Source organism: Parasteatoda tepidariorum, chromosome 3 (assembly GCF_982258835.1).
Source record: "Parasteatoda tepidariorum strain Cologne lab strain chromosome 3, Ptep-v5.0, whole genome shotgun sequence".
Lineage (NCBI taxonomy): Eukaryota > Metazoa > Arthropoda > Arachnida > Araneae > Theridiidae > Parasteatoda > Parasteatoda tepidariorum.
This window is the reverse complement of record NC_141757.1, coordinates 86616606-86644406: the sequence shown is the minus strand read 5'-3', so window position 1 is coordinate 86644406 and position 27801 is coordinate 86616606. Positions and strand designations below refer to the sequence as shown.

Here is a 27801-nt window from a genome sequence, read left to right as displayed (position 1 = left end):
AGCAAGAATAGCCAATAATTATGTTTAATTAATGGTTAACGGTCATAGATGGCCCTAACTTTTCTTATACAAAAACAATTAAACAATAGACCTTAACCAAGTGCGCAGACTATTTCTTTCTTTGAAATAGATATCATATCGTAAATACCGAAATTACTTATTGGAATATTTTTCAATAAATTAGAACTTAGTTATGAGCCGGCCAGGTGGCCGAGCGGTTAGCGCGCCTGACTGCGAAGCCAATGGCCGCGGATTCGAATCACGCTTTGGGCATGGATGCTTCTCTCTCTTTCTCTGTGTTGTCTTCTGTTGTGTGTGATGAGTGAATGTGGCCCACCCTATGAGTGGGTTTGTGGCAGTGTGGCGTGGGCAATGTTACTCGCCTCCGTGACATTGGTTTACAGGTGCCCACTGGGTAACGCGAAATGAGTAAAAACCCTGGCATCTTCTAAGGCGAAACGAATAAAGTTTAGTGCCTACCATTCGTGGAGGACTTTTTGATGTAGCTAACCCATATTTGCGTTACGTGGAGAGGGAGACCACGAGAACCTCCCACGGTTAGCCTGACGGCAAGCAGGCTCTAACCCATGATCTGTCTACCACTGAGGATATTTCAAGTCAGCACTGTAGTCGGTGCAAGCCGGATGCGGAATTCGTATCGACTGGAAGTCGAACTCGGTTCGCCTCATTGGAAGGCGAACGCTCTATCCCCTGAGCCATCGCGGCGCAGATTGAAAGTTATGTAAAATTTAAACACTAATTTTAGCACATTTTTTATTGAAAAAAAGACACGTATTATCTAGTCAACCATTTTCGCTAACATCACGACGAAGTAATTTTGGTGTGTTTCAAATTTATTTTAAAACAGTAATAATTATAAAGAAAATGAGATAAATATAAGTTGATAATAAGATGATATTTTAATCTGAACCATTTCTAAATTTATTTTAAGTTTAGGCATAAATGGTAGCCGGGATAATACATAAGTACCAAAAAAGAAAAATTATAGTGAAATTTAAGTTAAAAATTTTTATTTATATTGTAACTTATTATGAATTTTCCATGCTTTTATGGCAGGAGACACGTTGTTTTAAGATAAAATTCTTGCATTTTTCTTGCTTTCTTGCATTTTGTTTAACCTTAACTTTTTAAGTCAAAAGTCAAGACCGAATAGTTATTTGAATGAGTGACTCTTCCAGTTTTTAACATTGGAACACTGCCAAGAAAAAAAACTCAACAGATATAATTATTTCTGAAGTTACCCTCTTATTATTATTCTAATCATGAAATGCTACTGAAAAAGAAGCGTTTCTACTTACAAAAAAAAAATCGTCATAAAAAAATATTACTGCCTTCCATTTAATTTCAATTCTGAATAACATATTTTCCAAGGATGTCTAATTTCTGAAAGTCTATATAAATTTGTGTTTAATGTTGCTTTAACATATATTTAATTTTAACTCATGGATTAATTATGTAAAACATTTTGAAAACCTTTTCTATAGAAGCTTTAAATGCTTTATTAGTAGGCGCTTGAAATAATTTTAGTTCTATATCAATCAAAGTTGATCTCAGTTAAGTCACAAATTTATAAAATGTTAGTCAATTAAGATTATTGAATGAAGTTGTAATAGGTACTTTAAAATAAAATAAAGTATTTTGAAATAGGAAACTCTAAAATAAATTTAATCACTGTCAAAAAAAACTTTATAAAAAGGAAAACATACTATGTACAAATTTAAATTTAAGATATATTAAATAATTACATATTACTTTTAACAGCTTCACTGGCTGAGAATTTTTACTACAGTAAAAATTTATTAATTCATTGATTTTTGACAATATTTTAGTCTAAGACTTGTTTTGTTTAATTTTAATTGTTTTTGAATTGGGAGTATTTATATTCTTACCTTAATCAGAATAAATAAATAGTTCCGAAGTCAATTGTTTGAGAACGGTTGAAATGTCAACCCCACAACCAGGAATAAGCAATGAGAAAAAGTGACTTATTGTCATTTGCCTGAAAAAGAAAGGAAAACTATTTAGAATGAAAGAATAGATGCTCGAATTAATGAATTTTTCAAAGAATTCCTTATACATTAGTATGAAAAATAAAAATAATTTAAATATATACAAATACTCTTATTGTCTAAAAGATAATTAAAGAATAGATGGTTTTTTAAACATTTTATATTATTACACTCACTTATTGAGGAGAATGTAAGGAATTTTAAGACAAACGAACATTATAAAATTCAGTTTAATCAACTATAATTTAATTCAGGAAATATGTCGCTTTCGATTATATTTTTTATTTCAATATCGTTCGGCTCTTATTATCTTTTACATTTTCTTATGACATTTAATCAGGAACTTAAACGTCATCACCAGTACCTCCATTCAACCCAAACATTCAGGTTCGAATCCCAGTGATGACTTGCACTAACCACAGTTCTGACGCAAAAACATTCTCAGTGGTAGGTGGATGACGGATTAGAATCTTAACCGTGGGAGGATTACATGGTTCTCCTTGTAGCCCTAATATGGGTTAGTTCCATCAAAAATCCATCTTGATCTAGGAGTTCTCTTGTCTTCTTGGTTGGGTTCAAAACTACAAGGCTATGGAGTAGAACTTTGACAGTAGTGAAATCAAAAATCATTCGAAAAACTAATGATTAGGAACTGAAAATTTTTAACCGTAGCAGCATTTGTCATATATCATGAGTTATTCGGGATTTGTCTTCTTCAGATACAGATTCCGTGATACTACTTTATGAAATGTTTCTTCCTTTTTTTTTACCTTGATTGACACTTTTGTGTCATTCTTTGTTTATAACTCCGTCAGACCAGAGCACCTATATTGAATAATCTATCTTGCGTTTGAAGCTATAGATCTGATTCATGATTTTGTGCCATTAATTCGTACAGTGCAACACATTTGTACACAAAAAGTGAGATTAACATTAATGGATCGAAAACATTTTACCTCTGTCCTCACCAAACTATTGAGACCATGAATTTCAGATCACTACTATCAGATATGGTTTAATAGTAAATTCCAAATCCATCAGCAAAAAAAAGATGTGTTTATTTAGAGACAATTTGTTTTTGCATCTTATTTCATAACTTACATCACCTTCGCTAATAAACTAGTTCTTTTAAAGTTAGCCCCTCACACCTCTAACAAGTTGAATGCCACGCTAATTTTACATAGCTTGCCCGTCTGGCCAAACGGTAAATAACTACAAACTAAATTTGCAAATATTAGACTGATTTTGCTAGTTTTTTAAAAGGTTTAGCAGCACATGAAAAAAGTGGTGAATTATACAAGCCTACGAATTGTTTAAAAATAGTGGTGGATAAAAATCTACTAAATTGAATTTATTAAACCAAGAATCACAATTAATAAACTACTACTTGAAAATATTTATTCGCTGTCCGAGGCAAGTTGGCATCTCTGTGCATATAAATAAAACTATTTTTGTGTGTTCTATAGTGCATTAATTTTTTCAAACTATTTTAGTAACGATAATAATATGAAAAAACTAAAAATTTACTCGAATTATGTGTTTCTAATAATCTTGGCTTCGCCGGTCACTGGTGACCCCCATGGCATTCAACGTGTTAAAATTGAGCCTTAGTACATGAAAATCCGATTATTAGATTAAAAATTATTCAGTGTGTTAATTTTTTTGCGCACTGCATATTTCATAGATTTTTGCTTCGTTTGGCCATTTAATTTGAAGAATAATCTAGAAAAATTGTTACAAACTCTTTATTTTGATCTCAAATTATATCATGCCGAATCAATTACAACGTGAAAAATGTCCTCTAAAGCTGTATTATGAATCATTAGTTTAAAAGCTTTTTGTCTGTCAGTTTGTTTATTTATTCAAAAACTGATTTTCCAATTTACTGAGTAACCTTAACGTCGGTGTGCTGATTCAGTGGTTTCCTTTCTTATTCATTCACTGATTCATAATTTAACTAATTCGGCGATTTATAATTTCGTTATCTTTCTTGCCTCTTTATTTTCTTTATTTATTTACTCTCGATATCAAGATCGAAAAACACTTTACATTTTTAAATTAACATGCTTAAAAATCTAACTGGCATTGTAAGAAATAGATTATCGCAAACTGTTATTATAGTGGCGGAAACATTAAAGAATTAACCTGATAAATGGTACTTACAAAAGTCAAGAAACCTTTATTTCCAAACTAATGTGTGTTTATAAATTTATAAAAATATTTTTCTGCTTTTTTATTAAGCTCTTACGATGAAAAAAATGAAAAATGTCTATCTACTGCTGCTTCTAAACTAACTGCTTTTAACATTATTGTAGTCAGCCCATTTTCGGCCAACGGTGCGTAAACGCACCATTTCAATAAATATTTTTTATTAATACTGTGACGTATGTTTACTACTAATTTTATTTTTCTGTTATTGTCAAGGGCTCTGAAGATTTCCATAAAATATTAATAATTCAATTAAAGTAAGCCCTTCCTATTGAGAAATTTTTGAACTGCGTTAGTTTCTTAACTTGAGACGGTTATTGACAAATTCGACTTTTTGAAAAATAATTATTCCATTTGAGATTAATTATATGTTTTAATGATAAATTAAAGTTGCAAGTTCTGTAAATAAAACAAATTTTATATTAAAAAAAACTTGTTTTCAACTAAATGGTTTGTCCATTGATTTGGCCAATGAGGCATATCTGCACAATTTTGTTTCTTAAATAAAATATTGCTTTTCATACACAAAACTTCTTTTAATCGTATTGAATGTAATTTAAGCTTATTTCAAGGAAAATAATAGCATGTTTAATAAAGTTTCTATACTTGGACTAAAATGGGTTAAATTAGTTATCCATTTTATGTAAATAAAGTTACAGTTTGGTAAAACTAGGATTTTCATTTCTTATATCATTAAATTTAAAAAAAAAAACTTGATTTTAACTGAAACGCAATTTCATTATTTTTAATATTTTTATCTTTTTACCTTGCTGCCTTCTAAAATTATTCTATAAAAGCAGGATATCAATAAATATTTCTTGGCCACAATAAGAGATCAAAAAGGATTCATATCCGCCATCACATCGATATAATATTGGTCTCGTTAATATCCGTTTCCGATCATTGACTTTGGTTTTATGAGAACAATCTTTCCGGAGATACAATTCTAATGCATTTGCTCTTAATGCCTTATATGAGTAAGGAAAAATATGATTCGGTTTTAATACATCCAGTAAAGCTTTTCTGTTCCTTTTTTTATCTCTGATGATATGTAAGTAATTTCATAAAGAATTCCTTAGCTTTGCAATATTAATACCTTAATATGCAATAAATTTAAATGAGAGTTGTGTTTTTAACATTTTAAGATCATGATTTCCATCTTTTTCTTAAATTTCATAAAGTTAAAGATTCAGTTTTCATACGCTAAATTGGTCAGACACGATGGAAAAATTCGTAATTAAATTTTTTTAATGTCTTAAAGCTTGTTAAAAAACTGAAACACTATCGACAATAGAGGTTGAAAAAAATAACGAACCATTGTTACAAATACTTTTATACAAAAGAACCTGTCTAGTTTCCAAATTAACTCAGGTATTTTTTAGAAAATTTTCCTTAGAGATGGGAAAAATTGCTATCATTACATAAGAAAGCTACTAGCATTAAGTAAGTTGCCAGTGTAGTTAATTCGCAAGTTATTGATGTTTTTATCCCATGAGATACCAGCTAGGTCAGTCCGTAAGGTAACAGCATAGCCATTCCATAAATTACCACCATTGTCATGGTTATAAGTGTGTGTGTTAATATCATAGTCCTTTTGTAAGTTATAAGCGTGATCAACTTGTCAAATTTCAGCATGATCGTAATGTATAATATCATCACAGTCAAACTCCTAAGTTATAAGCGTGGTCATCCCGTAAGTTAGAAGCCCATAATGTATTTTATTATAGACATCTTGTAAGCCGAGGTCATCCCGTAAGTTATAAGCCCATAATGTATTTTATTATAGACATCTTGTAAGCCAAGGTCATCCCGTAAGTTATAAGCCCATAATGTATTTTATTATAGACATCTCGTAAGCCGAGATCATCCCGTAAGTTATAAGCCCATAATGTTTGTTTTTATAGATATCTCGTAAGTCAAGGTCATCCATAAGCCCATAATGTATGTTATTATAGATATCTCGTAAGCCGAGATCATCCTGTAAGTTTTTATAAGCCCATAATGTATGTTATTATAGGCATCTCGTAAGCTGAGGTCATCCCGTAAGTTAGCTCCTGTACAGGTTCCTGACGAAACGTTTCGTCAGTCTCAGAAACTGAACGCTGAGCGTGCGTGGTATTACTTTGGTCTTAGTGAACAGTTCAGTTGAAAATTATTTATAGTGTAAATAAATTAGGGATTAAAACGTTCAGCTTGCTTAGAAGGAACTGCAAAACCGTCTTATGATGTAAATAAGCAAGAAAAATGCCTCATTCCGAATGTCCCCCCCTTATCATTCCATTTCAAAATCATAAACTGAGATTTTATTCTGTTAATTTTCGATTCTTCATTGGTAGACATAAAAAAAATCTGAAGAGAAAGAGTTTATCTCCTTTCCAATCATCAGCACATCTAAGTAAGTACTGTAAATAAATACAATCCACATCTTCATGTCATCAAAACTTACAATCTTTGAAAAACTAGAACTGGATCTGTGTGTACGTCTTCTCTTAAATATGACAGGCAGGAGAAGTTAGTCTTTTGTGCCGATCGGGGAAGGATACTTGATACTCAAGGACACTTCATAACTTATGACATCAATTTAAGAGTCAAGAAAGTTGATTTATGGGTTTTCCTTCCACCCTATCTCCCTGGTTTGGAAGAGAATCAACAGAAAAGACGAGGAGATTTTAAAGTTGATTTTGTCGGACTCTGACTGCCAGCAATCAGGAAGTGCATCGATTTATTGGTCCGGTTATCAGTATCGGATTCAAGGATTCACAGTTAAGTGCGAATAAACAGAGAAGTCACTCCACTCTACTTTGTGAAGTAGAGAAAGGGAGTTATAAAGATAAATAGCCATTTTTCAGAATCTGAATATTCTGTTTCATCTCTGAAAGATAAGTATCGTGAGATTAGGAATAATTATTCAAATGCATCGTAAAATGCAATATGATTTCATTGCGAATTATAACATGTTTCGTATTACAGTGAAGAGAATAATTGAGCTCTTATATTTTAATTCGTTTAGGGATTTCTAGGTAAAGTGGAAATAAAATTATTGCTGGTACATCGGTATATTTAATCTATTTTAACCAGGCAGTGAAACATGAGTTCAAGTTTATAAAGTTATTGGATTTCAAGACCTCAACTTCAATGCTTCATATATTCAAAGGGGAATTGAATGTTTCGTTGGAATCAAAGAAATAGAGTCGAAAAAAATTCTGAAAAAAAGTTCAGAAAAAAAATACTAGGAAAAAGAACGCTTGGAAAAGTACCGAAAATAAAGCATCCGTAAAAACATCACCCGGTAAAAAGCACCAGAAAATCACTTCTTTTGGTACTAAATTAGATTTATTAGACTAATTTTGTTCAGATTTTTTGTAACTTTTATCCATGCTTTCATAAATAATTTCAATAAATTTCTGCACAATGGAAAATTTACAAGAAACTATATGCTTTTAAACATTTCAATAATAATTATCAGTGCAATTTAATGCCTTTTATTGTATTAATAGTTAAGGTACTGAACTGTTAGTGTGAAGAATTGAGGTTCGATCTCCAGTAGCGGCTTGAGGCCCACCCAGCTTCAGATCGATGGGTATTAGCTTGTCTGGAAAGTAAAGGCGATTTATGCTCAGTGCTGACCACATTGCTACAATCATACCATTGATCTCGAAATTGTGGAGACTTAACCTCCAGGAACCCCCTGGCCCACAACAGGTTGTTGCGAGAATGCTTTACTTTTATTGTATTAAAAAAATTGGTATTTGGGAATTGATTGGTATTTCCGAAATGACTAATATTGCTTCTAACCTCACATTTATTCTTAATTTGCAAAGTATAGTTTATGAATAAAAACAAAATTCAAGTTTAATAAAAAATTCATTTTTTTCTAAAAAGAATTAAAATTCACTTGCATTGGAACAACTTTTTTTTAATTTCACTTGTTAATTATAAATTGATACTTATTAGACCTTAACATCATTAAAAATAAAAAATTTAAAGATTGTTTATTTCGGACTTTATTTTTAAGTAAAAATCTGTTCCCTTTTAATTATAATTGCTTCCTTTAAAAGTAACAATAGTTTGAATATTCAATTTTATCACTTGTTGACACTTATTCTTTTACTTACTTTAGATCAAAAATCTAAAAATGCATCTATATCGATCGTAAGGTCATGTCATGACCTTTAATCGGTCCTTAAATTCATATATCATGAACAATTTGCAATTTTTTCACATATACATCAAAACTTAAATATAACTTAATTGTAATATAATTAAACTAAAACTTTGTGATATTACATACTCTTTTCTGATGCCTTTTTTCTGTGATTTAGACGGAACAGTCAATTCCTGTTCGAATATTTGAAGCATTGAAATTGAGGCCTAAAGGTAAGATTACTTTATAAAGTTGATTTCAAATCTGCACTCTGCGCGGCAAGTTGAGCTACAGACAATTGTCCTTTATCGTACTAGTATCTTTGTCCTATATCGTACTTGTCCTTTACGTAATAGTGTCTTTGAGTTACTTGTAGAGCAAACTCGACACTGTAAAAACTTTTTTTCTTCATAAAATTGAGCCACATTTGTGTTACGTTGAGATAAAATCCAACTAAAAATCCTACAGCTAACTCAACAGAGGCGGAAATTCGTCTGCGCTCTGGGAGTATTATATTATATGACATCTACTAAAAAATATTATTGTAACATCCATGAAACGTACCATGAATATACTCTTCCATGAATATACTTCCTCCATGAATATACTACACCCATGAATATACTACACCCATGAATATACTACATCCATGAATATACTTCATATAAGAATATACTCTTGTAAAACTTGTGAACACAGTCGTGAAATAAACCAAAACTATATACATATTTCTATTATAAATGGGTTAAAACAACTGTTTCTAGTTATGCTACAGATGTTACGACAAAAACCACATTTATTTGAAATATGTGTTACAATATAACAGATTTTCTGCCTTGAAATGTTTTATTAATTATTTCTTCTTTCTTTTTATAAGAAATATTCCCTTAATAAAAAGAACAGTTATAAGAGAAACGGAAAATCTGCGCTTAAATATAGCAATTGAATCTATGAGCGTTTTTTCTTTGGATGAAAAGTATTAGTTAAAACTCAATTAATTTGAAAATAACCCTGCGTGGCGTGTCAAAAAGAAAAAAGTAGCGAATTAAATTAAATAAACCGGTCATTTTCTTATATCATTTTTTTTAAATATTGATTGATGCTAAAAGTACATCAATGCAAAGAGACTCTGGAAAACAGAATTTTCATTGTGGTGGAAAGATTCATTTTAGTGGTATCTCATCAATCAATTTTATTTTCTAATCAATTAAGTTACAATACTCACTCAGTCACATAAAATTAATTTATGATAATTAGCTTTAGAATAGTACAACTTCCTAATGAAATTTGTCTCTCATATTTCAACACCTAACACCCATTAATTGAAGTTCAAAAAACTCATAAATATGCCATTTAAAAATAATTTATAAAAAATTGTCAATCGATATCGATAAAAACTACGAAAATTCTATCAAAACGTTTAAAGAGATACTGCTTCCAGATACATTAGAAATTAAAATACCCTCTCTACACTGTAAAAAAATTTCAAATTAAATTACTATAAAAAGTTTGGTACTCAGGGACCTGGTGCTTTTTACCGTAAAATATATTCTTTTGCCGGAAGTTACGGAACAAAAAAATCTGACGTATCGTAATTTTAAAAGAATAATTTATTACCTTAAAACATCTGATTCACTATAATTAAATAAATATAACTGTAAAATTTGCGGTGTAATATTTTACGGTAAAAATGAATTTTGCTGTAAAATGTAGTAATACTTTATCCCGTAATTTGATCCGAAAATTTTTAAAGTGTACGCTTCTGTGTATAAAAATATTTGTTTACAATCATGCATTTTTTAAGACTTTTTCAAATACTTAATAACTTAAAATCGTTAAAAATATATCTGAATGACTTAAAATGCGTTTATTATTTCAATACTTAACTGAGAACTTTTTAAATGCTTGTTATAGGGCACATCACATTAATTTACGATTTTTTTATATAACAAATAGTAAATATACTACAATGACTAAAATTCATTTTTCATTTTTCTTCATATCATGTTTTCCAAGATTTTATTTTCTTCAAAAACAGCAATATGCATTCTTTTTTTAAACAACATTGAACTCCTTCATTACTGAGGAAGAAAAATGAATCTACAAACCATTTTCAATTCATAAATTTTCAAAGCTATTGAAATTTATTCTCGGAAAAATAAACAATATTTGAAGGAATCTTATGTTCGAGCTTCTATTGAACAATGCTTTATAATAAGAGGAGAAAATTAGAAAGGATTTGAATGAACTAAGAATTCTAACCGAAATTCTTCACATATTAAAAGTTTCTTAATTCGAATTTTTTAAATGAAAGTGATTAAAATAGTTTTTATGTGAAAACCGAAAATTATATACTTTGAATACATAATTCAAAATATGTAATGAATGAAATGTAAAACGATGCTCAAACTTATAAATAATCTATTAATAAGCTCTTTAAGATGATTACTTTAGACAGAATATTTTATAGTATGCAGAATTCTTTCGTTAATTGGAAAAAAGTGTTTGAATGATGATTACTTGCTATATTTTAAGTCTTTCTAATGGTACTTATACAATCAGTTGGAGGCTTTGTAATTCGAAGGTTCATACCCACCTTTTGCAATATCAAAACATTGTTTTAATTTTTTAAATATTTTAATGTTATCAAAAGGTTTTTCTAAACAATAATAATTGTTTAATATTTTGCACAAAAATGTATTGTCACTTCTTAATTAGTTCCATGTTCGAATAGGGACTGCAATAAATATATGATAAAAGCAGTTTGAGAAGAAATTGTATTATCAGCTTAGAATCCAAAAACATTGATCACTTTTATTAGTTTTTAATGATAATAGGTGTTTGATAAATTACTTGATAGTTTTACATTTCAAATATCAGAAAAGTCTATCAAGAGCTCGTTGGTGCTGGCTGGTTATCGTTGTTGAAAAATGGATTTAAAAAAATTACAAAACCATTGAAATATTATTTAGCATAATACGAAACTTTATTTTTCTGAGCAGTTTATTGTTTTATTTGTAAATTCAAAAATTCTGCATAAAAAATCAAAATAATATGTTTTAATTATCTCTTGAATTGACTTGTTAAAATGATTTTAATAACTATTTTTTATTGTTTCTTATATCTCATTTTCCCACCTTCTCCACTAAAAATAAAAAACTATTTAAATATAGAGAGAGAAAAATTCTGGTAAAAGTACAGCACTGTATAGCAATGAAATTTCTGGAAAAAAAAAGAACCTTAATTCTGGTATTAAAAACCAAAATATACGATATTAAAACCATTTATTTGGTGTTGCCAAAAAAGTCAGACAGTAAATTATGGCATATTCTGGTAGTTTTGGCCATACTTTTTGCGATGGGATAGATAAAATATTGATTTTTCAAAATTTTTAATTCGATGTTCTTCTATTCTAAAACTTTAAATTTACCATTTAGGAAGTTTTTTTTTTACAATCTATTAAATTCTACATATAAGGCGTTCAATGTTAATTACAATTATTTAATAAAAAGTACGTAGAGATTTACCAGCTATATCAGTTTTATGAACTATCTCTGAAATATTTTCTGAGATCTTAGATATTGCTTTTCTGATATATTAGAAATTCACTGAAGTATATGAATTCGCCCATTTAGTCACAAGAGCCTATTTTTTGTTGTTAAAATATGTGGGTAAATATTATATTCATCTCACAAGAAACATAATAAAATTGATTGCAAGCTCTCTTTTCCATAGATGTTTATCAGAATATCATAATATCTATTCTACTAAAAAGAAATATTAATATCAAACTTGGCTTCTCTTTTAACAGGTTTTATTTACAACGACGTAGTAAGTTATGAAATATTTGTTATAATAGTTTATGCTTCAGGAGAAGTATATGCGAGACACCGAATTTTCTTAACTAAATTCCATTGCGCAGAATATTATCGTGGTTTTCCTATAGAAATAATATAAACTTTTTTATACTTAAATTTCTTATTTTACTCTGTCTATCTTGTCGATTTTACATCAGAAATTGGTAGCAGATTTAAATGAGTCAATCTGCAGCACAGTTTTTCTAAATTCATACTTGGGCAGGTTCCCAACGCAATCAATTAATTGTAACTAGGTGTTAATCTAGTACAGCAGTTCCAAACGCAATAATTTAATTGTTATAATTGAGAGATAATCTAGCACAGCAGTTCTTAACGCAAACAGTTAACTGTTATAATTCGGTGTTAAACTAGCACAGCGGTTCTCAACCCAATAAATAATAATTGCAACAATTGAGCATTAATCTAGTACAGCGTATCCAAACGCAATATTTTAATTGTCTTAATTGAGAGATAATCTAGCACAGCAGTTCTTAACGCATTCAATTAACTGTTATAATTCGGTGTTAATTTAACACAGTGGTTCCAAAGCAATCATTTAGTTGCAATAATTGAGTGTTAATCCAGCACAGCGGTTCCCAATTGTTTCAGTCATGGAACCCTAAACGATCGAATATCTTTTGGTGTAGCCCTGATTTTAAAAGGAAGCGTTCATTAGCAGGTGTAAATATGGAAATATGAAAAAAAAAACTTGAAATTAACTCAGAAACATAAATCTGCAGAGGCTACGTTTTTTTGCTGTATAAGTTAAGTCTAGTAGTTTTTGCCATATAAGATGAAATTGAATAAAAATAAGCTTTATTATAATTCTTGAAAAAAAACTGAATAAATTGTGAGAGAGGTTATCGGAGAAAAATATTTTCTTTGTTCTTGAATTCGGTTATTTTATTTTGAATTTCAAAGCTTGCTGAGAAATACTGGTGCAATAATTTATAAGTGTACATCGTTTAACAATTTATTCAATGCATTGTTATTGGGAAGAAAATTTTTTTCAAATTTCCTATTTTAATTTCATTGCGATTTTACATGCTCTGTTTCATAAAAAAAATTATAATTGAAATAATGGATTATTGATTAGATACAAACCTATTACTTGTTTAAAAAAATCATTACTGTTTAAAATAAATCCTAGAATCCCTGGGGCCTTTCCACGGAACGATAGGGTTTCGCGAAACACTATTTAGTAACCGAAGATCTAGCATGTGCAAAGCAATATTTTCCTGTGGGAGATTGATGCAAAAGAAAATTATATTGTAAAAAAGGATTTATAATACTGTAATTAAAATTTGATAATAATAATTCGAAAATATGATTATAAACCCTGATACTTCCTGAAAAAAATGTTTTTTACTAGTTAGTTAGAGAAAACATTTGTGAATTTTTTGAAAAATTAATTCTCATTTGCTAAATATCTGCTGACTACTTTTTTCAGCTTCAGATTATAATTTTTTTTTATCTTAATATCCTAATTTTTTGTAAAAGTCTTAATTTGAAGCACTTATTCCCTTTTTGTATCAAATTTTAAAATGAAAAAATTGTTCATTTACTCCCATAAGTCGGAAAATTGTTACTATTTACTGTTACTTATTTTTACTTATTTTTACTTTACTTTTAATTGTAACTTTTTTTTTCCTTGCCACGTTTTTTATTACTTTATCTCAGAAATTTTTCGCAATTTTGTTCTTTCCCACCGAAATCTAAAATGAAAAATAATCTGCAAATTATGTGATAATCTGCACCGTTCGTTGCTATGGGGGAAGGTTTTTGCTACCGGGACGATGCCTAATTTAATTTCTATAGTTAATTTTTTTTTTTAAAGTAAGGAGAAAATTCTAATTACAAATTTCGTCACTACATGAAAGTTAACGTACATTTTACAAACAAGGTTTCCCAAAACTCAATTTAAGAAATATAGAAGTATAACGGTATGGTTCTGTTTAATATCACGGAAATATGCGGTTTTCTTCTTTTTTTCTTTAAACAGCTTGATGTTTTATTCTCAGCAAAATGGAAAATTAGTTAAAAAGTTTGTCAACAGATATCACTATTGACTATGAAAAAAAAGCCAAAGGGTATAAAGAGTGTCTTCAAAATAACCAAACTTTATTTCCCTGTACACTAAGTAAATTTTACGTATGAAGTGAAAAGTAAAACTCTAAAATACGCTTTATGAATTCAATTACAAATTTTTGTTAATAATGAGTTAGGATTTTCATATTTCATTAAGCCAGGTATTTAAAAGATAATACCAACTAAAGTACTAATTATTAATGAAAAAGAATTTACAAAGAATTCTAATTAAGTGATTCATTATTAAAATCATATTAAAGAAGGTATTTTCTTTATGAAGTAAATATTATATGAAAAGCTGTTGTAACAGAAAAATAGCTTCATAAAATGGAGTTAATGGAAAAGTGAAGGAAAATATTTTTCTTTTGTAAGCAGTATTGACTTTCGATTTATACTGCAAGTGCATAATCTTAGACACATAATTAATTAATAAATTAATTAATATATTAACTACTAGAAGAGAAGATAAAAAAGATAAAGCAATAATTATAATGCACTCTCAAATGATGATGTTACGTTAAATATTGCATTTATTTACATTATGATTTTATAGAGAATATATACAAAAATGAAAAAAAAAATTTAAATGTTTTAAAAGCAAAAGGCTTGCTAAATTAAATTATGTTATTTTATTTTAAATCATTTAATTGCTTATTAAGGCAATAATTATCAAATCTCTACACAGTTTCCATCGAATTAACTAATTGAAACCAGAACTACAAAATCTTTTATCAAATGTCTAATATACAATCTACAATTATTTCGGAAGTTTACTTCCTATGTATTTTTATTCATCCTGTCTAAGTTATTAATAAAGTTGTAAAGTAATTTTGCGGAAAACTATGGAACAATAAAAGATACGCTTTACTCGTCTGAATCTCGTATTTTTAAGAAAAATATCAGTTTGCAGTTAAAAAAAGTTCTCCATCACCAAATAACAAACTAACTGAAGCCAGAAAAAAAGTCTATCAAATTCCTAGTATAAATTATAAATAATGGAATCGAAAATTTACTACATATAAATGCCGCACTCTAAAAGTTTTCGGTAGCTGACAGACAAAAAGTGTTCGAGTTACTAATCTTAAGACACATTTGTACACACAAGCTATGCATATAAGCCATAAAAATACAGATCTGCCTGCAAAGTTAACCCATGTAAAATATAATTAATATCCCCGTAACGTATGTACTAACCCTGTAAAATATATTTCCCGTAAAATATATACTGATAGTACAATTAACATTATGCTCATAAAATTATCTTCAGTTCAATCCTTTGCTTAGATTCAAACTCAGGCGATTTGTTTGCCGAATAAAGACAAGCCATGAAAAGAAGCGATGTAATATAGTGCTGCCATCTGTTCATGAAAGAGTTGCAAGTTCGTTTTTCGTACACAGCGATTTAGTGTTAGAGAGATGCACTTCGGCATTGGCTGGAATTGAACCCGGGACCTTCGTGTCCATAGCCTTGTACAGTAGCAATCATGGGAAAGGGTGCACCTACTGTAGGAAACGTATTTAGTGGCTATTGTAAGAGGTAGTTATTTGAAACCAACTAATAATAAAACTAATACATTTCGATTAAACGAAATCTTCAGTCCAGTTTAAATTATGAAATATCTTTAGTTCAGTATGAATTCCAATAAAAAATTATTAGCTTTATCAATTTATATTTCATTCTAATATTTCTTTCATCATAATTGTATGTAGAAGTAATTTTTTGTCAAGGCAAAGATAAAGAATAAGTAACAAAAATAATTACGCTGGACTTTTTTTCTAAAAGAAATGGGTTTGCCATATGAATTAGCAATCAGTTCTAGTAATTATGATGAATTTTACTGTAATTATGGGCACTGAGTTCCCCCCCCCCCCAAAGATGAGAGCTGGCCGCATGAATTAACAGCAAACTTTCTGAATTCTGTTTGCTTTAAAACAGTTATTTTCCATAACATAACGGATGGAACATGTTTCTTCAAAAGAACTGTGACGGCTCATTTCTATTTAAAATTGCTTCAAAGTTCTAATTGTCCCTCATTAAATTCAAGGACATAAAGTGTTAAATTGACCATGCGATGAAAAGGTTTTGGCATGGAGAGCGCAATAAACATGTCTCCTAAACCCAAAAGAGCATATTCATCAAGTTTTAATATGGCAGATCTCTTTCTAACGCATTGCGCTGATCTTCGACGTTTTTAAACACTAAAGTGTTGAAAGAAAAAGTATCATAAACTTCATACTCAATTAGCTGACGCCAAATTATTAGAGAAAACAGAGACTTTAGGCTTATCTGAATCCAACAAAAACATATTTCGGTGTGGTTGAGAAGACTATTCGAATCTTTTGCTGCTGAAAATATTCTATCTTTCTATGTATGCCGTATTTTTTAGATAATTTTGTTATCCGTTAATAAATTTTCAAAAGAAAAAATATTTTTTTTCTTCAAAACATCATAAATATTCAAAATATTGTAACCCTGCCCACAATATGCTACAGGCATTTTTAAAAGAATCTGTAGTCAATTGTTTAGTTTTTTTATGCAATTTAGATTTTATTCATAGTTCGAAATTTTTATATCTAAAAATTATTCCATAATTCTAGTGCCATCTATTTCTATAATTTTTATACTTAAGAATTTGCTCCATTATTTTAGAGCCATCTATTAACTTTAAAAGTAAATATTAAGCTGTGGATTTAAAGGGTAAGAAGTTTAGGGCTATTGAGATATTTTTATTTAATCCTCTTAATTTCTTTCTTATTTAATTCTTCTTTGTGATAAATTCTAATGAGAGCAAAGAACAGAAAAATCCATTGTGGTAATTTATTAAAAAGCTTTTATGCATTAAATATAAGAAATAACACTTAAATAACATGTACATATCTTTAGCATAAATACATGTTAGCATAAATACATAATAGCGATAAATACATGCTAATAAATATCTGTGGTATTGTACTCTATTTTCTTGCATTATTTTTAAAATGTGGTTTTATCAATGTCATCAAGAAACTGCATATTTTTAAATCGATAAAATTACATATTGTAAAACAATACTATTTACTAAAATATGTTGCAGACAACCTTTATTAAATATTTCGTATTTTTAATGCAAAAGTAATAACGCGACAAACAACATTTATCAGCCATTACCTCCAACATTTATTTATTTTATCTATCAAAAAGTAAAAAAAGAAGAAAAAAACACTCTCATCCAATCACAAGCGAGAATGGAAAAACGATAAAACTGATGCGATGAAATCCGAGATAAAAATGACTAGTATGTTCTAAATTTATGTTTCGTCTTGTAGCCATTTAGCACCAGTTTTGGATATAATCCTTTGCTCTTCTTCGGTTTTCCAGTCTTCTCACGATTTTTTGAAGGCGAATGTCAAAAAATTTTTACCAACTATATGTGAGCTGTTAAGTGATAAAGTTTTACTCTCAAATCACGTCTATTGTTAAGAAAACAACTTCGAAAATGGCAAATCGTAACATGCCGGTTAATGCTCTGATTATGTGTTTTAGTATTATTTTTCAGTCTTTACTATTATTATTTAATGTGGTAAATACAAACCAGAACAATTTGTATTTTTGAAATGAATTTTACTTAGAATCTAATATAGCATTCTAAATAATAAAAATTTCTGCTGTGTTATTTTTAAAAAAACAGTGTTATCATAATCTTACTGAAAAAAATCTAATAATTTTTTTGGAACTTTGTAACTACACAAGGTGTTTTGTAATGCTCATCAGTAATTCACATATATTTTGAATCAATATTTCCTTTTCCTCTTCGCTTCGTCATTTCGACTTAATTGAAGTACAGAAACTTTTCGCAAACAGCAGAGAGCAAACTTTTATGTTGGAAAAAAGGGAGACACAATTAATTTCTTTCGAATCACGATTGAGTAAGGCGAGAATAAAGGATTAAGAAACTGTTTCATTGACGGACGGAGAAGGAGTTGAAACTTGATTAATAAAATCATCTTCCAAGATTTATCAGAAAACCTAACTGGTTTTGAAATTTTCAATCCCAGTTCGAAATGTGAGTTTAAGAAAAGGGACACAGCTCGAAAGGCGTGTTCACGAAAATGGAAATCACACGAAATGTGTGTTTAAGAAAATAGACAGATGTTTAAAGAAGCTAGTGCAACAAAAATGCAACTTTACTATGTTCAACTTACGAGGAATTTCTTGCTTAATTTTCTTTACCTTTTTAAACAATAATCATAATTATTATTCTAGATTAATTCATAGACTTCGGGGTCAAGGTAGCAAGCTATATTACAGATGTAAGCTTTCAAGCAATTCTTCTTATTTAGTACATAAAACGATAAAATGGTTTTAAAAGATCTAAAGTCACATACATCAATTGAATACCACTACTATAATTTTATAGGAACCTTGACAACTTTGTAAAAAGAATTTATTGTTTTCAAATACCTTTCCAAAAAGGACTGATTTGAACAATATATATATATATATATATATATACTACTACTACTACTACTAATTTAAGTGATTTAGACAAATGGATGACATCACATTACAGATTTAATTGATTCATAGTTAATTGTTTGACAAATGGAAGGCTTTGATAATGGCTCTAAGCTATGGCTCAATCATTTTTTTGTTGTTGTTAAATCCGCGTTTAAGGCTATGTCGTTTCTCTTAAACACACATTAAGTGCTGTGTCGGTTTTCTTAAACATTCATTTTGATCTATGTCAATTTTTATAAGCACGCATTTTGGGCTGTGTCTATTTTCTTAAACATGCATTTGGAGCTATGTCTATTTTCTTAAGCACGCATATCAAGGTATGTCCATCTTCTTAAACACACATTTCGAGCAGAGATATTTTCTTTAATACGCATTTCAAGCTGTGTCTCTTTTCTTAAGCATGCATTTCGGGCTGTGTCTATTTTCTTAAACATGCATTTGGAGCTATGTCTATTTTCTTAAGCACGCATATCAAGGTATGTCCATCTTCTTAAACACACATTTCGAGCAGAGATATTTTCTTTAATACGCATTTCAAGCTGTGTCTCTTTTCTTAAGCATGCATTTCGGGCTGTGTCTATTTTCTTAAACATGCATTTGGAGCTATGTCTATTTTCTTAAGCACGCATATCAAGGTATGTCCATCTTCTTAAACACACATTTCGAGCAGAGATATTTTCTTTAATACGCATTTCAAGCTGTGTCTCTTTTCTTAAGCATGCATTTCGGGCTGTGTCTATTTTCTTAAGCATGCATTTTGACCTGGGATCTTTTTCTTAAACACGCATTTCGAGCCGTTCTATTTTCTTAAGCACACATTTGAAGCTGCGTCAATTTTCTGAAAATTTCAGTTTGAGCAATGTCTAGAAAATTCAATTATTATCCTGTTCATTTATGTATCCAGTTAAATTGGAAAATTGTGTAGGTTGATTGGACATAAATGTTGAATATTAAATAAAATATATAATATATAGGAAAATCATATCTAATAATTCAGATTAGCAAGTGTAGAAACCAGTTATTCGGCTTTTTTATGAAATAATTCATGGATAGTAAAATAAAACTGGCGTTTAAACAATTTATCCCTTTACCAATGACATGAGTCTCGTTATTTTTATATTCAAAACTATTATTGATGTATTTTTTGTTTTTGTTTTTTTACGGATATTTTAAAGTTAAAAGATCTGAAAATAACACTGTGTCATAGATTTTTTGATAAATAAATTTATTCAGTATCTCAGAATTCTGACAAAATCAGGCAAGTTTTCCCACGAATCTTCTTGAATTATGAATGAGATAAAGCAAGACAAAAAAACAACTGCGTCTTGCCTATTATGAATTATGGATTTCAAAATCTAAAAAAGAAAACTTTAAAAAAAGTTCATAACATGACAGCATTAGTAAACTAGCGAAAATATATATTTTTAGAATGGTGAATAATCATGTATACGCAAAGAAAAAAATTCTAGTAAAATTACCATACAGAATGGTAATGACACATTTTTAGTAAAAGAAAAAATCATAATTTTGGTTAATAAAATCAAAATATAAGATATTGCTAGATTAAAAAGAACTTCTTTGGCTTCAAAAATATACTGATGGAAACTTAAATGTGTATGTATAAATGTGTACCTGTATATTTTTGGACATGATGAAGTATTTTTTTTAATTAAGTTATATCTTACCACTTCAGTTTGTTATTTTTTTCGAAATATACGAGATTTAAATCATGCATATAGAATTTTTCTGTTCATATAATAACAGTTTACCAGATTGTTTGTTTTCAAACCATATTGTATTGCTAATTTTACAAAATCCTTTACCAGAATGCTTCGGTATAAATTATTGAGAATTGTGGTGCTCCATTCAGTCAGAAACACGGTAAAATGTACCATATTTTGATAGTTTTACCATACTTTTTTTCTCAGAGTAGACTGAAATTATGCAGTAATTATTAAAGTTTACAAAAACCAGAAGTTCTAAACTTTTAACTATCTTATTTTTAGGATAACATTTTTATTTCAGTTTTAGCAGAATAAAATACAATTTTATAGTTAAACTTATTTAGAAACGGTGGGATTAAAATTGCCTCACTCATATTTGACAGTAATGTAGACCATTAAAATTGTAATAGATTTTATCTCTTTTATCGCGATTTCTAATCTTTACCGATTTATCTTTTAATTTCTACCCATTTTTGTACTCTATCAATTTATGTTTTTAAAAATATAAATATAAAACGTCTCTTCATTACTGATGTGAATACAATAACCTCAATTCTTATGTTTTCTTAACGAAATTTTTGGATTGAAATTTTTTGCCTAAGAAAAAGTTAAGTGGTCTTCTCTCGCAGAAAAATCGCTACTCCAGCACTAAAGGAATACATTTTAAGGAACATTTTCTGAAAACTATCAATGATAAATTTTTTTCATACTAAGTACAATTTTTTTGTAATTAGTCATCATTAAAAGATTTTTTATGTTTGATCAGAGTATTTTTAAAAAATTGATTTCCTGGCATAAAAATACTTTAAAAGAAAGCATAAAATATTTATACATTTCCATTTTGGAACAAAAAAAATCTCGTTAATTTAATCTGAAAGGTAAAAATAATATATAAGAATAATTTCAGAATTATTCTAAAAAAGAAAGTATGTTCTTCTTGTGGGGACAATTAGAGTGTTGGAAAATTATTTTCGTTTCTTCTTTTCGTTGTCCATACATTAAGGTGAAATATAGTATTAAGCCTCATTTTTTCTAGAGTTGATATTTTAACATCAAGCTGTACTTTATTATAGTTTCCAAATAGGTGCTTTACAAGTTGTGGTACTTTTCGGTTTGCCGGGTGCAGGCTAAAAGTCGTCAAGATATGTTAACTGTCGTTTTGTTATTCTTTTATTTTATTTGTCCTTCAACGCATAAAAATTAAATTAAATAAAAAAATTAAATAACAAAAAAAAATGGATAAAAAATATGTTGAATTTCTTTGTGATCAAAAAGTACTTAAAATACCTAAGTTTCCAGTGTTTTCACTAGATGAAAGTACGATATACAGAAATCTCTTATTTATCAAATGGAATTCATGCTATTTATAATTTTGAAAAGGTTCCTTAAACAATGAGTTTTGAAAATGTGGCTTATCGTTATACTCCCTCCTATTATCATTATATTCCCTTCTGTTAAATTTATATTTTATTTTGGAAGGGATTTGACACTCAAAACTTTTAATTCGGCTTTTAAAAAAAATACTGCGAAAACTGTGATCCGCCACTATACAGATTTTATTAACTATCACAGATTGTTTCTTCTGATTTAAAAAACCACTATTTACTCTGGCATTTCAACCACATGGCCGCGGAAAAAAAAACTGATTCATACTGAGCTTTGAAAATGTCAGTATTTTCATCCCCTCATCTTACATCGCAACTAATTCCAGACACGCGAAATATAAAATTAGGTCTAGGTCAAGCTAAAAAGTTCGGTATTTGCCTTTCTCCCCCTTCTTAATTTCTTCCGGTGATTTTTTAACTCGTTCCTAAACTCAGAACTAGGTTTTTTTTTCAGTTCTTGTTCGTAAGTGAGAAATGTGCTTGCTCAAAAGAAGAAAAATGGATTGCTTTTCAACACTTAAACTATCATTGAAATAATTCTATTTTAAGAATTTCTTCGGTGCATCGCGGAAATCTCGATGAGATTATTTCAGGGAGAAGTTGAATTCTCCAAGTTGGCTTTATGTAATTGTAAAAATAATTGGTATGTATACGTAATGTTCAAAGTGAGTAAACGTCATTGAACGTTTAAAAAGACATTAACGTCATTGTGACGCGTGAGTCTATTTAGATAATTTGTTTATTTTGTAGCAAATATTCGGACATTTCCATCAAAAACAAGTTGAGGCATTTTTTTATCATACTTTTATCTTGAAATTTCGATCACAAAGAAACTTTTTATCCTTTTTTTTTAAATTAAAAAACAGCTATAGTTATGAAAAATTTTACATATGCGTAAAATTATTTATTTTTATTTTACATTTTAAATGCATTTGTCCATTTTTATAGCTGTCATTATAAGATTCTACAAACATAAAGTTTTCTTTACCCCTTTATAAGATCAGTATACTTCAAACCAATTCATTAAATTTTAAATGTTGATGGTTTAAATAGGATTTGTGATACCATCTGCTGATGACTTCAAAAAATACAAAAAAAAAAAAAAAATACCTGTGCAGGACTTCGTTTGCAAAAATGTGAGTCAGAATAAAGGTTTGCGTGAGATCAAGAAGAGAGTCTTCTCCCCGAATTTATTTGTAGCTTTAAACGCAGAATTCATGAGTTCGTTTACTTATAAACAAAGAAATTTAGGTTTATAGCCACATCTTTACCGTAGGTAAAACTTTAAAAATCCGATCCACCTGCCCGATAAAAAAAAAGGGTTTTAAGTATCAAATCAATTTTAGGTAATAAGTTTAACGGATTTGTTTTTATAAATTGATTTTACTCTCAAAAATATGTTTGATAAAATCACTAAAATATAGACTTTAAATTGTTCAGATATAATTGAGTGAGAAATTGCCCATTAACTAAATTTGTCTAAAAACTATTACGTAGGTGTTATATCTAAAAACTGCTATACCCTTTTATTGAAATTAAATTTTCTGATATTGAATTGAGAGATAAAAAAAAATGATTTCCAGATATGAAATCATCACACGAAACACAAGGTGCTCTATAATATTCGGCCTTCAGACATATTTTTAGAATTCGAATTAATTCAAAAAATGAAGTCAAAATATACATTACAGGAGCAATAATTACTTCTTCAATATTAAAGTTATGCATATCAAACTTTCACTGCATAATGGCTCAGAGTACTAATACTATGATTAAATAAATAATCCCAAGAAATTGAATTGGTTAGATATTGTCTAATAGAAAACTTTATATGCTTCAAAAATATACGAAACTGAAATGATCGTCGAAATGTTTCGAGCGCATCAAAACTAGACACCCTTTTTCAAGACTTGACAGACGTCAATAGTGAATGAATCATTTTAATTGTGAATGAATCATAATAGTGAATGAATCACAATAGTGAATGAATCATTTCTGTTTCATTACATTCATGATTATTTATGATTATTTTTGATGCGCTTGAAACATATCGATCGTAATTTAAATTTTGCATAATTTTGAAACGTATTAAGCTTTCTATCAGGTAATACTGCTCCTATGGTTCAGCGTTAAGTTAACATTTTATTTTTATTTTATAAGCGTCGTTGAACAGTAACCCACAGTGTCAGTGTCGTAAACCCAATTTTGGGTTTACGACACTAATATTCAACTCCGTAGCCTTGTAATTTTGAACCAATACGGAAGACAAGGAAACACCTGGATCAGTACCAACCACAAGCACAACTACTTCCACTTACTAGGAATAACATTTACCTTTTAGTTTAATTAATAAACTGAGTTTTAAATATGCTTACTAAATTCATAAACTTCGGTAAAACAACAAAATAAATTATTTCAAAAGGAACTAGACTAATACAATTGCAACCTGGCGAGTAGCGACTTATAACAAGACAGATGCTTTTACTTGTTGCTAGAAATCAGGTTCGCAGAAAATGCTGTTTACTAGTTAAATTTAGTAGGAATAACACGATCTGTGACGTGGGCTATAGTATACCCAATTAAGTTCTTTATGCATTAAGATTCTGGAAAGTTTATTGTTTAAATGAGGGGGGACCAGAAAGATCCTATAAAATACTAATAGAGTTGTGAATATTGTTTTCATTTTCCTTGTTTTCTACGAATCAGAAATCTAGTCTACAGTTCAATCCGCATAAATAGTTATTTTAATTTTATCTGACCCTGGAAAATTTTAAATAGAAATTGAAAACCGGTGAAAAAATATCGATCATTATTATTATAAAATATTTCAATGCCAAGTCGTAATCATTCGGAAATTTACTCAGTTTTAAAATAGTATATTTCACCTCATGTCAAAAACACTTTAAAAATAAGATAAAACAAGCATTGCAGAACGAATAATTATCATGTGGTTTATTGTTTTTTTCATTTTTAACATACATAACAAGTTGAGTCCGCTTTAAACCAGTATACCTACCCTTTGTTCGTCTTAAAAGGTTAGAATTTTGTAAACATTCTATATTACGCGCAATAAGTTATAAAGTTTTTAATGTAATAAAATAAGTTTTATATTTTAAAATTGTTATTTAATAGAAAAATATGATGAAATTATAGTAAAATATTGTTGTAATAAGTATTTACTATGCATAATTTGAACCATTTGAATATAATTCACAAACATTTATTCAGTTTTCTTGCAAAATTAATTATCGAAATAATTTTACCTATAATTAAAAAAAATATTAGCTTTTTAACTCATATAACATTTGAAATATTTATAAGTGTTTAACGATGCATAACCATAAATTTTCTTTTTCAATAATTACCAATTATTTTAAGACATAATAAAATCTAGATACCAAATTTGCCCGCATTTCCGAAATTATTATCCGCATATTCTAAAAAATTCCTGCAAGGAAAATCAAAATAAATTTTTTCCTTGATCTAAAATAATCTTTTACAAATAATTTTTCACGATTTGTAAAATGATATTTATTCATTTTTTGATTAGGCAATCATTTCATTTTTTAATTAACGGTGCATGCATGCTAAAATCAAATTGGCAAACTGTTATACCTCTTAAAATAGATATTATTCTTTTTTTAAAAAATGTTTTGAATACTATTGAAGAAAAAATTAGCACTTTTCGTACTATGGCTTATATTACTTTATAACCAAAATAAATGTATAAATGTCGACCGGCCCGTGTAGGGTGCAGGGAACTGTCCTTGCATCAGAAAGGTCCTGGGTTCGAATCCCGGGCAAGGCATGCACGTTTCCTTCTCTCTCTCTCTCTCTCTCTGTGTGTTCTATGTTCTCTCTCCTTTTTGTGTAAATGTGTGTGAATGTGACCCTCCCTATAAACGGGTTGTGGTTGTATGAATGGCGTGGCAGAAGTCGAATTCTTGGCCATAGATGGCGCCACTGAAAAAACCGGAACAATCGCACCCCCACTGTCTAAACAGGCATACGACAAAAAAATGTATAAAAAAAATAAGAAAATGCTTTTGATACAAGTATAACAAATTTTCTTCAGATGATGAGGAAATGAAAATTTGATCGCACAATCTCAGAAATTTCAACGCAGATAAAAATGCTTGTTAAGAACTATCTCCTAATGGATTTTTTGAACTCTGAGTTTTTTTCGAATTTAAATATTTATGATAGATTTGGAAAATATGCTCTTAAAACAATCCGAATTCTTGAATTCGAAATAAAATAAGTTTTTATTTTGTTTTAATAATTATAACTGTCTAAATAAATCACTTAAAAGTAACAAAGGAACAGTGCTTCGGTTCTGGAAAGTTTCTTCCTGTTTGAGTAAATGAACAAAATATCTGTTGTTAAGTGTTCTGTCAATCGCAAAGCTCACATTTAAGAGATTCAAGTACTATTTAAAACTTTTTTTGACAAGGACACTGCCACTCTCTTAGTTTGCATGCAAACTTTCAATGTCAAGAGGCTTCTCATTTTCGTGGCTATAAAAAAGATATAGATACGGCTAATGAATCCACTCTTTTTAATTTTTTTTCTGGCATCAAACTATGAATGGTCTAGACTATATTTGCTCATGCAGTGACAGCTTCAAGTTGAAGAGATATCCAAGCTCCATGTCACCATAACCTTCAAAAATAATGCCTCAATGCTTACTTTTTTAAGTTTAAGATAATTTAAAACCTTGTAAAAAGCTTTTTTTTAAAATATTGTCATGGCAGTGGAGTAGAGGGAAAACTATAGTAGTTTCTGAGTAGTTCTGTCATTGATGATTAACAGGCTAATTCAAGCTGTAGATTTTTACATTATAATGCAGTTCAAGTTCATAAGAATATGTCAATATACTAAAAAATACTCCTGCAGAAAATTTGATTTGTTTACTTAAACAAAAGTCCTGTTATCTCAAATTTGCCAACTTATTTCCGGTTCATTTTAAAGTTAATTGTACATTTAAATTCATTTATATATAATGACGGGAACTCACCAGTTAAAAAAAACGTTAAACGCACTTTCGTAGAAAACTTTAATTAAAATATTGAAAACTTGAGTTAGATGCGTTGAGTGATTATGGGAAACCATATATTCATATCTATTTATTTTTCCGGCAATTTGATGACATTCAAAGATTTCCAAGTAAACGGAATCACAAGAAAAATATTAGACATCCTTAACCCTTTGGCTACTAACGGGACTCATTTGTCCCAACAAATGTTTAAAAATTACTAATGGGGTGTAAAGCACTTAGAAACTCATTGTAATATGTCCCAGTCGTAGAGTCGAACCAAGTACACGTGTTTCATGTGTCAAATATCCCCTAGATGGCGCTAAAGAGTTTCTTGCATGAAATAGCATTGTGATTATGCTCTTGGACAGATATATCCCACTAGTATTCTTCATTGGCACAGATATATCCCACTTGTATTCTTCATTGGGACTGTTATGTCCCTACATATTTTATTCGTATTTTCTCAAATGAACATGGAAAAAAGAACAAATATGAGTTGTTCAATGTGTAATGTCAGGTTATGCAAAGATTGCTTCACCTTGTATCATACCATGTAAAAAAAAGTCCATATAATAAATTTTACCGGAATTATAGATGTGCTTATAGTAAGTCAATCACTACTGGTGGGACATATGCATCCCACCATTATGCACGGCCGGGACATGTATGTCCCAGCCTCTAAATTGATAACCGCTTGTCAGAAAAATCCCAAATACTAAATTTGCCTTATTTGTGACCTATTTTGTCCTTCTGAATAATAAACGGGACAACAAAATCATTGTTTAAAATTCGTAGTCAAAGGGTTAAAGAAATTATGAAATCAGGTTCA

At 29.2% G+C, this 27801-nt stretch overlaps 1 protein-coding gene across 6 annotated transcripts in view; it reads right to left on the bottom strand.

Moving 5' to 3' along the window:
• LOC107437138 (uncharacterized) overlaps window positions 1-27801 on the bottom strand; it is a 175716-nt gene that overhangs the window by 88817 nt on the left and 59098 nt on the right. For 4 of the 6 annotated variants that reach the window (XM_087159760.1, XM_087159757.1, XM_087159761.1 and 1 more), the window contains exon 2: window positions 1911-2020. The exons of the other annotated variants lie outside the window; for them this stretch is intronic. The gene's annotated coding sequence lies outside the window, so the exon portion shown is untranslated. The remainder of the gene's footprint in view (window positions 1-1910; window positions 2021-27801) is intronic. 6 annotated transcript variants of the gene reach the window in all.